General features: G+C 42.4%; 1 protein-coding gene and 1 long non-coding RNA gene across 3 annotated transcripts in view; one reads left to right on the top strand and one right to left on the bottom strand.

The window, feature by feature from the left end:
- The first annotated feature begins 6,886 nt into the window (after window positions 1-6,886).
- The window catches only part of Wdr45 (WD repeat domain 45), a 19,076-nt gene continuing 10,263 nt past the window's right edge, over window positions 6,887-15,699 (top strand). The window contains exon 1 of the mRNA XM_055597517.1: window positions 6,887-6,942. The gene's annotated coding sequence lies outside the window, so the exon portion shown is untranslated. The remainder of the gene's footprint in view (window positions 6,943-15,699) is intronic.
- Window positions 14,022-15,699, bottom strand: part of LOC129669334 (uncharacterized) — a 4,973-nt gene continuing 3,295 nt past the window's right edge. The window contains exons 3-5 of one of the 2 annotated variants that reach the window (XR_008719020.1): window positions 15,296-15,376; window positions 14,475-14,603; window positions 14,022-14,167 (exon numbers count right to left, since the gene is read on the bottom strand). This is a non-coding gene — a long non-coding RNA (uncharacterized LOC129669334). Of the gene's footprint in view, window positions 14,168-14,206; window positions 14,604-15,295; window positions 15,377-15,699 lie in introns of those variants that run through there. The other variant, XR_008719019.1, reaches the window with a different exon arrangement.

Raw genomic sequence — 15,699 nt, 5'->3', positions numbered from 1 at the left:
TTTTTTTTTTTTTTTTTTTTTTTTTTTTTTGTTTTTTTTTTTTTCAGTTTTCTTGCATCTATTGAGGCTTGCTTTGTGACCAACTTTATGGTCAATTTTGGAGAAGATTCTGTGAGGTGCTAAGAAGAGGGTATATTATTTGTGTTTGGGTGAAATGTTCTGTAGATAACTGTTAGGTCCATTTGATTCATAACATCTGTTAGTTTCATTATTTCTCTGTTTAGTTTCTGTCTGGATGACCTGTCCATTGTTGAGAGTGGGGTGCTCAATTCTCCCACTATTAATGTGTGAGGATCAATGTGTGATTTAATCTTTAGTAATGTTTATTTTACAAATGTGGGTGCTCTTGCATTTGGGGAATAAATGCTCAGAATTGAGATGTCATCTTGGTGGATTTTTTTCCTTTGATGAGTATGAGATGTCCTTCCCCATCTCTTTTGATTAATTTCTGTTGAAAGTCTATTTTATTAGACATTAAAACGGCCATTCCAGCTTGCTTCTTGATTCCATTTGCTTGAAAAATCTTTTTCCAGCCCTTTACTCTGAGGTAATGTCTTACCTTTGTTGCTGAGGTGTGTGTCTTGTATTCAGTAGAATGATGGATCCTGTTTTCATATCTACTCTATTAGCCTGTGTCTTTTTATTGGGAAGTTGAGACCATTGATGTTGGTAGATATTAATGACCAATGATTGTTAATTCCTATTATTTTGATGTTGGTGGTGGTAGTGTGTGTGTGTATACACACACTTCCCTTTTGTTTTTGCTGGTGTAGAATTATTTATTTCTTGTGTTTTCTTGGGTGTAGTTAACCTCCTTGGATTGGAGTTTTCCTTCTAATATCTTCTCTAAGGCTGGATTTGTGGATAGATATTGTTTAAATTTGATTTTTTTTCTCGATCTACAGTGATTAAAAGTTTTGCTGGGTATAGTAGTCTGGGCTGACATCTGTGGTCTCTTAGAGTCTGCAAGACATCTGCCCAGGCCTTTCTGGATTTTAGTGTCTGAAAAGACAGGTTTGCCTTTATATGTTGCCTGACCTTTTGTGCTTGCAGCTTTTAATGTTCTTTCCTTTTTTATTATTATAATGTTGTGGGAGGATTTTCTTTTTTTTAAGATTTTATTTCTTTATTTTATGCATATTAGTGCTCTATCTACATGTGCACCTGCATGTGCAGCTGCATGCCAGTAGAGGGTGTAGATGGTTATGAGCCACCATGTGGTTGCTGGGAATTGAACTCAGGACCTCTAGAAGAACAGACAAGGGCTCTTAGCCACTGAGCCATCTCTCCAGCCCGTGGATTTTCTTTTCTGTTCCAATCTATTTGGTGTTCTATAAACTTCATGTATATTTATGGACATTTCTTAATTAGATTGAGGAAATTTTCTTCTATGATTTTGTTGAAAATATTTTCTGGTCCTTGGAGCTGGGAGTCTTCTTCTACTCGTATTATTCTTAGGTTTGGTCTTTTACTAATGTCCCAGATTTCTTAGATGTTCTGTTTCAGGAGATTTTTAGATTTAACATTATCTTTGACTGATGTATCAATTTCTTCAGTCGTATCTTCTAACCCTGAGATTCTCTCTTCCATCTCTTGTATTCTGTTAGTGATGCTTGTGTCTGTAGTTCCTGTCTTCTTCCCTAGGTTTTCTATCTCCAAGATTACCTCAGATTGTATTTTCTTTATTGTGTATAGTTACATTTTTAGGTACTGAATAGTTTTATTCATTTCCTTCTCCTGTTTGATTGTAGTTTCCTGTATTTATTTAAAGGATTTAGTCATTTCCTCTTTAAAAGCCTCTGTCATCTTTATAAGGTTGGATTTAAGGTCACTTTCTGGTCCTTCCCTGTGTTAGAATATCCAGGGCTTGTAGGCTAGCTGGGCTCTAGTGATGCCATATTGTCCTGGCTCACGTTGATTGTGTTCAGCAAAGTGGCTGGATACAAAATTAACTAAAAAAAATCAGCAGTCCTCCTTTATACAAACAATAAAAGGGCTGAGAAAGAAATTAAGGGAACATCACCCTTCATAATAGCCATAAATAATATAAAATATCTTGATGTAAGTCTTAACCAAGCAAGTGAAAGACATGTATGACAAGAACTTCAAGTTTCTGAAGGAAAAAAATTGAAGAAGATATAAGATAGAAAGATATCCCATGCACATGAATCAGTAGGATTAACAAAGTAAATATGTCCATCTTACTCTGGAAAGATAGCTCAGCAGTTAAGAGCACTGGCTGCTCTTCCAGAGGTCCTGAGTTCAATACCCAGGTACTACATGGTGGCTCACAACCAACTATAATGGGATCTGATGTCCTCTTCTGTCACGCAGGAATACATGCAAATAGAACACTCATAAATAAATAAGTAAATCTTTTTAAAAAATGCCCATCTTACCAATGATGGCAGTCTTACCACAGACTCAATGCAATCCCATCAAAATTCCAAAACAGTTTTTTCATAGACCTTGAAGGAAAAATTCTCAACTTCATATGGAAAAACCAAAAACCCAGGATAGCTAAAACAACCCTGTACAATAAAAGAACTTCTGAACAACCCAGCACAGTGGTGCAAGCCTGTAATCCAAGCACTTTAGGAAGCAGAGGCAGGCATATCTCTGTGAGTTCATGGCCAGCCTGGTCTACAAAATAAGTTCCAAAACAGCCAAGGCTACACAGAGAAACCTGGTCTTGAAAAAGCAAAAAGAAAGGAGAAGAAAAGAAAGCCTACACCACGGTTCAAACTCCAGACTGCAAGTCATTTGTTTCTTTGTTTTTAAATAAATTACTGAAGTCTGACAAGGAGAGCAACAGAACCAGGAAATTTGAACACAGGGGTCTTCCCAGAGACTCATACTCCAACCAAGTACCAGGCATGGAGATAACCTAGAACCCCTGCACAGATGTAGTCCATGGCAGCTTAGTGTCCAAGTGGGTTACATAGTAATGGGAAGAGGGACTGCCTCTGACATAATCTGATTGGCCTGTTCTTTGATAACTCCCCCCTGAGGGGAGAGCAGCCTTACCAGGCCACAGAAGATGACAATGCAGCCATTCCTGATGTGATCCGATAGACTAAGATCAGAAGGAGAAAGAGGAGGACCTCCCCTATTAGTGGACTTGGAGAGGGGCATGCATGAAGAAGGGGGAGGGAGGATGGGACTGAGAGGAGAGGAGGGAGGGCCTTATGGGGAAAACACAAAGTGAATAAACTGTAATTAATAAAAATAAATAAATTTAATTATAAAAAATAAATTATTGAAGTCTGTAAAAGAAGAGGAGGAGGACAAGAAAAAATAGCCTTTCATCTCTAGGAAGGCAGAGGTATGCAGGTCCCTATAAATTCAAGGCCAGTCCTGGGTCTATAACATCCACAGTTGAATGGTCAGCCAGTATCCTGCTGTTGTGCCCAGTTTGCAAGACCACAAAAGACCACCACGAATTGACTCCATTGCAAAACACACGAGGGTTTATTGAATACAAGTTTGAGCTTAGGCCACAGTTCCCTGTAAAGACAGCGACCCATGCAGCCCCAAGCTCCAGGGGAACAGGGGTTTGTTTGTCTTTTAATAATCTATTTAATTTTATTTTCTGTGCATTGGTACAAAGGTATTAGAATCCCTGGAACTGAAGTTATAGACAGTTGTGAGCTGCCATGTGGGTGCTGGAACTTGAACCTGGGTCCTTTAAGGAAGAATAGGCTGTGTTCTTAACCACTGAGCCATTTCACCAGCCCGGGAACAGGGTTTTTAAAGGAAAAAACTGCTAGCATGGTATTACATGCCTTGGCATTACAGGATTGGGTGAAAGGGTCTATAGGGAAGTTGACCTTTAAAATGATTGGTCTACTTTAGGCTCCACGGTCTAAAGTAGGTTTAGGCTTGGCCATCTGGAGGACATCTGATCATAAGCAACGCCTGGAATGTCCTGTTACTTGATGATTTGGCTGTTGCTAAGGAGGGGAAGCTATTAGCACATCTCATGGTTTTTCTTAGGAGCACAGATATGTGACTTTGGCCAAAAGCTAGGGGCTATCTAGGTGGGGGACTAGTAGCCATCTGATCAGGTTGCCAAGCAACAGTATCTCTCAAGCACACAAAGGAATGTGGCCTGGTTACTTTCTATACCAGGGCAGGCCTGTCTCAACTTGCCTGCTTCTTTGTCTAAAATTGTACTGTTGTGCCAGATTTGCGAGACTCCAAAAGACCACCACACAGGAGTCGAATCTGTTGCAAACCACATGAGGATCTTTTTATTACAAGCTATAGCCTGGGCTTACACACCCTCACCGCCATAGCAGTTGAGAGCTGAGAGCCTCATGCTGAGGTTAGATGGTTGATTTAAAGAATCTGGTTCCTCCCATCATGCCCAAAGCAGGGGGAATTCCTACCTGGCAGTGTCTATTGGTCAAAACACAAAAAGGGATGTTGTATTTTGAATTGACTGGCTATAGGAAGGCCCCCAAACCATTAATGGTCTGGCTTCTCTTGTTTGGCTGTTGTAGGGGAGAGGGGCCAGTTTCCTAGCAACTGTATCTCTAGTAGGCAGGAAAAGAATTCGATAAGGCTAGTTCTTCCCTGCCAGTGGCTGGACATGTCTCCACCTGGCTGGCCTTTGTTCAGGCTTGTGCTTTAAACTTTAAATTCTTTGGTCCCTTAGTATGCAGGACCTCAGTCATGTTGCCCCAAGATTCAAATTTCAAATTTTGGTCCTCTCGCTGCCAACTCCACTGTCGTGGACAGAAGCTGGCCCATCTGCAGGGTTGGTGTTCTGGAATAATGCTGCACCTGCATGGGCATCTTCTTGGCCATCATTCTGTTTCCTTTTGTGTTCATCTGATGCTTTGCATTGAGGAAATGAAGACAGAAGATGCCCCAACTGTGGATCACTCTTTACTTAATGGGAACAATACACCCAGTTTTCCTTCATTCAGCTATCTTTTCTAATGTAAATGTTGTATACAATAGTTTTATTTGATTAAGCTTCAGGACTGTTTTGTAAAGTGCAGTAAGATAGATTTGGCATAGGGCTGATGCTGAGGTGGAAGGCAGCAACCTGCTCTGAGGCTAAGGATAATTCACAGAAGCACTGCTTCTATTTTTTGCAGTCTTCAATTTAAGAACAATGAGAAATACTTTTTTAAATAAAAGAATTCATACCATTAAAAAATGTTTTTTGTTTTGTTTTGTTTTTTTGTTTTTTGTTTTTTTGCAGGAAAGCTGGACACAGTGGCACATGCCTGTAATCCCAGTACTTGGAGAGGCAGAGGCAGACAGATCTCTGTGAGTTGGAAGCCAGCCTGGTCTACAAAGAGAGTCCAGGATAACCAATGCTACATAGAGAAACCCCGTCACAAAAAAAAAAGAGAGAAGAAATTGCAGGAAAATGGATGGACTTAGGATATATGTTAAGTGAGGTCACTCAATCTCAAAAGATGCATGTTCTCTCATATTTAGACTCTACCAATAATATATGCATATATAGAAATAAGTGTTCACATGGATACAGTATAACAAAGAGACCAAGAAAGGCTAAGTATAAGGGGATGAGAAAGCACTGTATGCATTTAATGGACATGAGCTATGAAAGCAGGTAAAAGTCAGTTTTTTTTTTTTTTTTTTTACATCTATAGGTGATTTGCTTGCGTTTATGTCTTTGCACTGAGTGAGTGCCTAGTGTCTCTGAAAGCCAGGAGAGAGGGCTTCTGATCCCCTAGAATGAGTGATATGGTCAGTTGTGAGCCACCAGGTGGGCACTGGAAATTAAATCCAGTCCATTGGAAGAATAACCAGTGCTCTTAGCTGCTGAGCCATCTCTCTAGCACTTACTGTTACTATTTTTGGTATTCTTTTTCTTTTTTTGAAAGGGGGGCAATACAGGGTTTTACTATGTAGTTCTGGCTGTCCCAGAATTTAGTAGACCAGGTTATCCTCAAACCTACAAAATTCTGCCTGCCTCTGCTTCCTGAGTGCTAGGATTAAAGGTATGTACCACTATGCCTCGCTCCTAATTGTTACTTTTATAAAATATTTTAAGCAACGTTCAGTATCCCCACAAGTCTCGTCCGTCTCCCCTCGATCCCTCCTGTAATCTCTGCTCAGCAGGTCAGGCAGGAGGATCTCCTTGAGTTTTAGGCCAATCTGGCCAGCACAGTACGTTCGAAGCCACCCTGGATAATATACAGTGTGCGACTTTTCTCAAAATTAAAACCCAGGTCGCCCAAGCCTTCCCTCTGACGAATCTTCGCAGTCTCGGGACCACACCCACCCTAAGGTTTTGTTTATCCACTGGCAGCCTGCGGCCCGAGCGTGGCACAAACCACTGTGTGAGACCCGAGGGGCGCCCACGCCCAGCTGCTGCGGCCTGGAGCGGTGCTGCAGGCAGGACTGAACCACGTGGGTGTCGGGCGCGGGGGGACCAGATGGAGAGCCGCAGCCCGGGCTCGGGCCTCCGCGGAGGGCCGCCATCTCGGAACGTCCCACTTGTCGATGGGGGGTTGAGTAAACGGAGAGGCGGCGTCTCTTGACCGGTGCCAAGCCGCCACCAGTCCGCTCGCCCAAGACCGGTCCTGGCTGCCTTTTGGCGGTCGCCTCCAGCGGATGGCGGGACGGAGTCGGCGGAAAGCCTGTATCCCACCCGCCATGTCCACCCGCTTTCCTCTGCCCCCCTAACCCTTCCGGTTGGAACCGGCTCCCAGGCTCTCACCACTGGCTCAAGAGCTGCCCCGCTGGGCTCTAATTGTTCCCTGGCCGGAATCAGGTCCTTTCCGGGGCAGCGGGGCCCTGGGAACGGCGAGGCTCCACCTCCTCCCTTGCAACACGTCCCACCGACTGCTTCGACGCGTGCGCAGTGGCTGTAGCCAGTGACTGGGCGTGGTCCCAAAACCGTGGGTCGTGGTTCAAATACCACCCGGGTCTGCAGAATTTGTCGTTGGTTGAAAGGTCAGCAGAGGGTACTTGTTCACTGTCGGAGGCTAATGATTGCGCATATCAGGCCATGGCGCTCCCGTAATCATTGTTTCAGGCAACACATTAAAAGTTATCAATGCTATTGTGCCTGTGGTGGTGTATGCCTTTAATCCTAGTATTTAAGGAGGCAGACAGGCTGAAGTTTTTGTTTTTTGTTTTTTTTTTTTTTTTTTTAGTTCGGGGTCAACCTGGTCTATGTAGTTACCAAATCAAATGGATGCGCAAGCAATAAATAATCTCGGTCTTGCACAAAAGAACATTCAAATGGAAACTAAAGTAGCTAGATAATGTAATTCTTTGGAGGGGCCAGCGAATGGGTGCTAGAACACAAACCAGGAACATGGCTACTTTCATTTGTCTCTGGTGTAGGTGTTGACTGCATTTTATCCCATTGGTGGGTGCTTGATTTCATAATCTAAAACAAAGGGGAATGGAAAAATTCCAGGAAAACAAGACCTTGTCAGACTAACTTCCTTTGAATTAAAATCTTACTATTCCCTCTCTGTATTATGCTTTTTTTCTTTTGTTTAAAATGATTTATTTCTTTTTATTCGTTGGTGTTTTGCCTGCATGTATGTCTAAGTGACGGTGTCAGAGTCCTTCAAACTGGAGTTACAGACAGTTGTGAGCTGCTATATGGTTGCTGGAAAGTGAACCCAGGTCCATCTGGAAGAGCAGTCAGTGCTCTTAACCACAGAGCCATCTCTCCAGCTCCTATGCTTTTTCTTCTTCAAACTTAGCAAGCATAAGTTGACCTTCTGAAGTCTCTAGTAGCATTACATTACTGTTATCGTAAGTGATGGGTGAAGGTAGCGGTTCTCAATCCTTCTAATGCTGTTTTGGTAACCTCCAACCATAAAATTATTTCATTGCTACTTCATAACTGTGATCTGATAGTCTTAGATGACTCTTCAGGAGTCATGACCTACAAGCTGAGAAGCCCCAGCTTAAGGTCAATATGCCTCCCAAAGGGTAGCCCCTTGATCAGGCAACTGAGCTGGCCCCACTAGTTTTCACCCTGTTTATTAATTCTGTGAAGAGCCACTTGTTTGTCAGGATGCTTTGTTTTTGAGCTCTCAACAACAACAAAAAACATATTTTCACCCTGGCCTTCACCGGGAGACAGAGATAGGCAGGATGTGTTGCCAAGTTTGCTTCCTTTTGTTTGTGACAGTAGGCAGGATGTTTTTGCCATGTTTACTTCCTTTTGTTTGTGCGAGGATCACACAGGTGGTCCAGATAAATAAGTTTGACTTTTCAGTGAACTTGATTGTATTAAGATACTTTGCTCTGCCTATAAAAAGAAACTGTGAAATAAACCGAGTGCCTGTTTTCTACTAGAAGCCTTCTTGAACAGATCCCTTATGTAGTGTTTTGTTGTTGTTGTTGTTGTTGTTTTTTTAATTTTCTTTCAATCCTCATTCCCCACTCAAGAACTGTTGTTCAACTCTGCCAACAGGCTCTGGCAAATTCTATGCTCTTGACTAAACTTTTGTCTTTAAAGGTCTTTACTATTTTACTATTCTCCCCCTGGAAGGGTCACTCTAGAATTCTTTAGGAGTCAGATCAGGCTTCCCAAAACACTTTGGCATATCTGGTCTTAGCCAGAGGCCCAGACATTTTTTTTGGCTTTTAGCCAAAATAAATAAAATAAACTGTGTACTTTTTGTTTTTTTTTTTAATTAAATTTTTTTATATTAGTTACAATTTACTTGGTATCCCAGCTGTAGCCCCCTCCCTCCCTTATCTCCTCCCTGCCCTTCTCTTAAGTCCACTGATACGGGAGGACCTCCTCCCCTTCCATCTGACCTTAGCTTACCATGTCTCCTGGGTGCAATGTCCTCCTCTGTAGCCTAGCAAGGTTGTTCCTCCCTCGGGGATGGGGTGGGGTCAAAGAGCCAGACATTTGAGTTCATGTTAGAAATAGGGCACTCACTTGGATACTGAGTGCCCTACATGGGCTACATCTGAGCAGGAGTTCTAGGTTGTATCCATGCATGGGCCTTGCTGTTTACATTTTTCTGGGGTCTTTTTACCTTAAACTGTCTAGCCAATTTTTATCCCCCTTCCTCTGAAGAGGTGTCCCTACCTGCCCTTATGCAATTGGAGTGATGACTGATTTGGCTTTCTCCAGCTGAATTTTCAGTGTCCTGTGTGGCACTTATAACATATTCATCCAGAGGGCCTATCCAAAATTCCCCAAATGTCAGATGTAGTTAGGAAAATAAGTCCTTAACTGGTGTCTGGGAATAAATATGAAGGAGAGAGCCAGGTGTGTTGTTGCGTGCCTATAGTCCCAACACTTGGGGAGGCAGAGGTAAACAGATCTCTGTGAGTTCAAGGCCAGCCTGGTCTACAAATGGAGTGCAGGACAGCCAGAGCTATACTGAGAAACCCTGTCCAAAAAATAAAGAAAATAAAGAAAAAAAAAGTGAGGGAGAAGTAAAGGCAAGAGTTAGGAGAGGCATAGTATCAGGAGAACTCAGAATGAGAATATGTCCAAATCAAAGTCCATTAGAATTTCTTTTTTTTTTCCTTGTCCATTCTTGTTTTTGAGACAGGGTTTCTTTGTGTAGCCTTAGCTGTCCTGAACTTGAATTGTAGACTAGGCTGGCCTTGAACTCACAGAAAGATACCTGCCTCTGCATCCCAAAGTGCTGGGATTGCAGGGGTGTGCCACTGCAACAAGCTGATTATGAGTGTTTAATAATATATATTGTATTGTTTTTCCTGACCTCCCTGAAATCAAAACCTATGGAGTTGGACTTCCCACTCCATGTATTTATTTTTACTTATTTGATTTTTTGAGACAGGATTTCTCTGTGTAGCCCTGGTTGTCCTGGACTCATAAACCAGGCTGGCTTTGAACTCACAGAGATCTGCCTGCCTCTGCCTCCCAAATGCAGGGATTACAGGGGTGCACCAGCACACCCGGCTCCATTAGAATTTCTTGATTTAGCTTACAAGAACTTCCATCTACTGGGCTCCTCCTTGTTTTTCCACCCAGGCGGTAGTCAACAGTGATATACCCAGGATCTATGAGTTCTGGAAATCCAACTCAGGTATGTTGGAAGAGCAGCCAAACACAAAGCGCATATATATATGCAGTGTGTATGTATAATTGTATATATGGGTGCTTTGCTTGCATTTATGTCCATGTGCCACATGTATGTAGAGCCCTCAGAGGTTAGAAGAGGGCATCAGATGGCTGGAGAATGGAATTACAGTTGTGAGTAGTGGGTAGTGGGACCTGAGCCCTCCAGAAGAGAAGCCAATGCTATTAGCCATTAAACCACCTCTCCAGCCACCGTACATATTTTTTGTTTGTTTGAAGCAGGGTGGCCTCAAAACTCAGAGGTCTGCCTGCCTCTGTTTCCAGAGTATAAGACCAATGCCACCAAGCTTGGCTTTCCACTTCATATTCTTCATTATTTGAGGGTTTCTCTCCTGACGAGGAGTTCCTCACTTTCTCTTGATGGTAGATAGTGGGCCCCTGAGTCCCTGGGATCCTCCCCCTACCCCTCCCACCTCCCACTGCTGGGATTAGAGGCACACTGGTCTGCTCAGATTTTGCCATGCTGGGGATCTGAAATCAGGTCCTCATGCCTACCCACCAAGCACTTTACCCACTGTCATGTCTCCATACTCCGTTTTAAAGGTTTTTTGTTTTTTTGGTTTTTTTTTAGATTTTAATGTGTGGGGGTGCTTTTCTTGTATGTCTGTGAACAACTTTGCATGACTGGTGCCAGAAGAGGTCATTGGGTGCCCTGGAACTGGAGTTACAGGCAGCTGGGAGATTCCTTGGTGCTGGGACTGAAACTTGTTCTTTCTGGAAGAGGGGCCAATGCTCTTAACTGATGAGTCATTTCTCCAGCCCAACAACCCGTTTTTTTTGAAACAGGGTCTCATGAAGTCCAGCTTGCCTTGGCCTTGCTATATAACAGGCTGGCCTTGAACTCTGATTCCACTTCCCAAATGCTGGGACTGTAGCTTGTGGCATCACACCCAGCCTCCCTGATATTTTTTTCTTCTGAGACAAGTTCTCACTGTGTAGTCATGGTTGGCTAGATGTCTCACTGTGGAGCAGGGCAGCCTGGAACTTGTGACAATCCCTCTGCTTCCTGTGCTGGAGACACCATGTGCAACCACTCCTGCTATTTTTTTTTTAAGATAAGTAAGCCTTTATTTCCATGTTTTTCAAAGTCAACTGGTTCAAATGATTGCTTTGAGAGGTGATTAGTCAAAGAGACCAACTCACATATCCTCATCTGAAAGGAAGGAAGGAAGGAAGGAACGAACGAACGAACATGGTACTGAGGGGATAAGGCCCCAAGGCTGTTAATTAGGGTCCTAGGTGGGGCCAAGTGGGTATACTTAGGACAAAAGGCTTAGGAGAGGTGCAACGTTAGGCTATCCTAGTGCATTTCACATATGCAGCAGTTCTCAGCCTTCTTAATGCTGGGAAACTTTAATACAGTTCCTCATGTGTGGTAGTCCCCAAGCATAAAATTATTTCGTTGCTACCTCATAACTTTTTCTACTGCTATGGATTGTAAGGTAAATATTTTCGGAGATAAGAGTTTTCCCAAGGGTCGTGACCCACATGTTGAGGACCACTGCCTTATGGTTTCTGTAGAGGCAAAATGTTCTGTAGAATGTTTGTGGGGTTGGAGGCTCAAACCTGTGATTGTAACACTTAGGAAGCTGCAGCAGAATGATTGTCATGATTTTGAGACACCCCCACAGCTTCTCAATATTAACAAGTATGTAAATTATAGATAGATAATTAAATAGAGGATCACTAAAAGAAGTAGCACTGAGTAGCAGCCAGGAAGTGCAGGAAGCCCTTAGATTGTCTTTAACTCTTTAAAAATATTTGTGAGCCAAAGTCTTATTCTGTATCTATGGCTGATTACCCATTATGTAGACCAGGCTAACCTGGAACTCACAGATAGCTACCCTGCCCTGTCTCTAGAGTGCTGAAATTAAAGGCATGGGCCATCATGCCCAGTTTTTTGTTTTGTTTTTGTTTTTTGCCTTAAAAAATTCTCTCAAGGAGAAGATGTGACACTTCAATTTAAGCAAACACTTCCTAGTGTGAAACCTCTTTCATTCTGCACAGTAAGCCATGAAATCATCGGGCTACACCAGCCTGGGGTGCCTGTTCATCAGCTTAATTACTTAAAACATTTTTGTTGCTGTTGTTTGTTTGAAACAAGGCTGCATTATATATCCTTGGCTGGCTTGGAACTCACTAAGTAGACAAAGTGGCCTTGAACATCCAGAGTTGACACACCCTCTTTAACTGAAGGACTCCATGCACTGTGTGCGCAGACATATTTGCAAACAAAACACTCATACACAAAACAAATATACCTCAAAGGGTAGTCGTAAAAATAAAAACTAATGGCTGGAGAGATTTCTCAGTGGTTAAGAGCACTGGCTGCTCTTTCAGACGTCCTGAGTTCAATTCCCAGCAACCACATGATGGCTCACAACCATCTATAATGTGACCTGATGCCCACTTCTGTCATGCAGGCATACACGCAAATAAAGTGCTCATACATATAAATAAATAAATCTTTTTATCTAAAAAAATATATATAATAAAAACTAGGCCATGAGAAGACTCCTCTTTTCTGAGAAGGGGAGGAGGTGAAGTGAGAGGGACAGACTGGGAGGAGAGGGTGGATAGAAAGCTGCAACTGGGATGTAAAGTAAATAAGTTAATAACTAGACAGACAGACAAAAACCTAGTTTCATATACAACACTCTGCAGAGGCTTAAATGAAAACTTAAAAGCGCAATGAACAGAAGGAAACAGGGCATGATGGCTCACACCTGTAATCCTAGCATTCTGGGGGTGGAGGCAGGAAAACTGTTAGGAGTTCAAGCCCAGCCTGGACTATATAACATCAGATCATCCAAGATTACATGCCATGTGGTGGTCAGAGGACAACTTTCTACAGTAGGTTCTCCCTTCCCACCTGTGAACTCAGGTTGTTGGGCTTGGTGGCAAGTGCCATCACATGCTGAGCCATCTCATCTCACTGACCCCAAAGAAATCATTCTTTTTAAAAATTTATTTATTTATTTATTTGTTTATTTATTTATTTTACATCCAGATCATAGTCCCCTCTCTCCATTTCCTCTTTTTCCCTTCCCTTTCCCTACTCTTCAGAAACTGAGAACCCCTTCATCAACCCTCTCTAGCACATCAAGTAAATCTTTTTTTTCTTTTGGTGTTTTTGAGAGAGGGTTTCCCTGTGTATCCTTGGCTGTCCTGGACTCACTTTGTAGACCAGGCTGGTCTTGAACTCACAGAGATCTGCCTACCTCTGCCTCCCAAGTGCTGGGATTACAGGCATTTGCCACCATTGGCCAGCTCAAGAAATCCTTCTTAAAAGGGCTGGTGATATAAACAGTGGTAGAGAGTTTGTGTTAGCATAGGAGAGGAACTAATTTCAATATCCAGTCATATAAAACAGTTAAATCCAAGGACTGTCTCTGACATGAACTCAATGGCTGGCTCTTTGACCTCCCCCACCCCCGAGGGAGGAGCAGCCTTACTAGGCCACAGAGGAGAACATTGCAGCCAGTCCTGATGAGACATGATAAGCTAGGGTCAGATGGAAGGGGAGGAGAACCTCCCCTATCAATAGATTTAGAGAGGGGCAGGGAGGAGATGAGGGAGGGGGCTACAGCTGGGATACAAAGTAAATAAACTGTAACTAATATAAAAAATAAAAATTTAATTAAAAAAAAAAACAAAAAGTAAACACTTTCTTTATTTTTGGCTAAAAGCCAAAAAAATGTCTGGGCCTCTTGGAAGCTGTTTCCTTGGCTAAGACCAGATATGCCAAAGTGTTTTGGGAAGCCTGATATGGCTCCTAAACAATTCTAGAGTAACCCTTCCAGAGGGAGAATAGTAAAATAGTAAAGGCTTTTAAAGACAAAAGTTTAGTCAAGAACATAAAAAAAAAAATTAAAAATTAAAAGAAAAACAGTTAAATCAAATCAATTTTTCATTTATTAACATTTTTTTTTCAGATTTATTTTATGTGTATACACGAATGTTTTGTCTGCATGTACGCATGCCTGGTACATTCAGAGGTAAGAAGGGGATCAGATCTCCTTGCCCTGGGGTTACAGATGGTTGTGAGACATGTTATGGGTGCTGGGAAAGAACCCAGGTCCTCTGAAAGAGAGCAACAAGTACCCTTAAGTGCTGAGCCATCATTCAACCCCAAATTGTGTTTAAGACTTTTATGTTGTTGTTGTTTTCATGATAAGATTTCTCTGTGTTGCCTTGCTTGTCCTGGAACTCACTCTGTAGACCAGGCTGGCCTAGAACTCAGAGATCCACCTGCCTCTGCATCAAGTGCTGGGATTAAAGGGGTGAACAACTGCCACCCCACTAAGGTTTATTTTTATTTGTGTATATATGTGCATATGTGTGGGTTCCTGTTGAGGATAGAAGTGGATGTCAGATGGTTGTGAGCTACCTGATGTGGGTACCGGGAACTAAATGAACTCAGATCTTCTGAAAAATCATCTTAACTACTGAATCATGTCTCCAGCTTCTGTTTCCTTTGTTTTTCACATAGGGTCTTGCTGGCCTTGGTGGCACAGGCCTGTAATCCAAGCACATGAGAGTTAGAAGCAGAAGAGCAGGAGTTCAAGGTCCCCTGGCTATATAAAAATTTATGGACCAGCTGGATGGAGACATATTTATACATACACATGTGTATATATATATACACGTGTGTGTGAGAGAGACTCTCAGACTGTTGAATAGACTGATATACACAAATGTACACATATATCATTTTTAGAAATCATGATGATATTCAATCTTGTATAGTTAAGGAATTCCTGCAAAATAATTTTCAAAGGACAGCAATCCCATGATAAAAATGATCAGAGGAAGCTAGGTGGTGGTGGCGGCGGTGGCGGCGGTGGCGGCGGCTCACGCCTTTAATCCCAGCACTCAGGAGTTAGAGGAAGGTAGATCTCTGTGAGTTTGAAGCCAGTCTGGTCTACAGAGTGAGGTCCAAGACAGCCACATTTACACAGAAAAACCCTGTCTCAAAAAAAAAAAAAAAAGAAAAAAAAAGAAAGAAAGAAAAGAAAAAAATGGCTGGAGAGATGGCTCAGAGGTTATCAATTCCCAGCAACCACACGATGGCTCACAACCATCTACAGTGAGATTTGGTGCCCTCTTCTAGTTTACAGGCATACAAGCAGGCTGAACACTGTATACATAATAAACAAATAAATCTTTAAAAAAAATCATCAGAGGAAGCTAGGTGGTAGTGGCACATACCTTTAATCCCAGCAGAGGCAGGAAGATCTCCATGAGTTCAGAGACAGTCTACAGAGTGAGTTCCAGGTGAGCCAAGGCTACCTGTTTCAAAAGAACCAAAGACAAAGAAATAAAAACAGATGGTCAGAGAATGTGATCAGTCAGTGTCCTAGTTTCCTTTCCAGTTGCTAAGATAAAAAACTGGACAAAGGGAACTTGCATTTACAGGTTGTATTCCACGTAGCAGAGAGGTCAAGGCAGCTGGAACTTGGTAGGCTTATCAACAGTCAAAAGCAGAAAGAGAAAGAATACTCCCTATTAATGATACAATGTATTAATGCCAGTGCTGGGGGGGGGGGGCGTTCTTTGTTTCTTTGTTTCCTTCCTTCCTTCCTTCCTTCCTTCCTTCCTTCCTTCCTTCCTTC

Source organism: Psammomys obesus, unplaced genomic scaffold (genome assembly GCF_907164565.1).
Source record: "Psammomys obesus unplaced genomic scaffold, mPsaObe1.curated_primary_1811, whole genome shotgun sequence".
NCBI classification, from domain to species: Eukaryota; Metazoa; Chordata; class Mammalia; order Rodentia; family Muridae; genus Psammomys; species Psammomys obesus.
The sequence above is the reverse complement of the archived record's forward strand: the minus strand, read 5'-3'. Positions and strand labels throughout refer to the sequence as shown.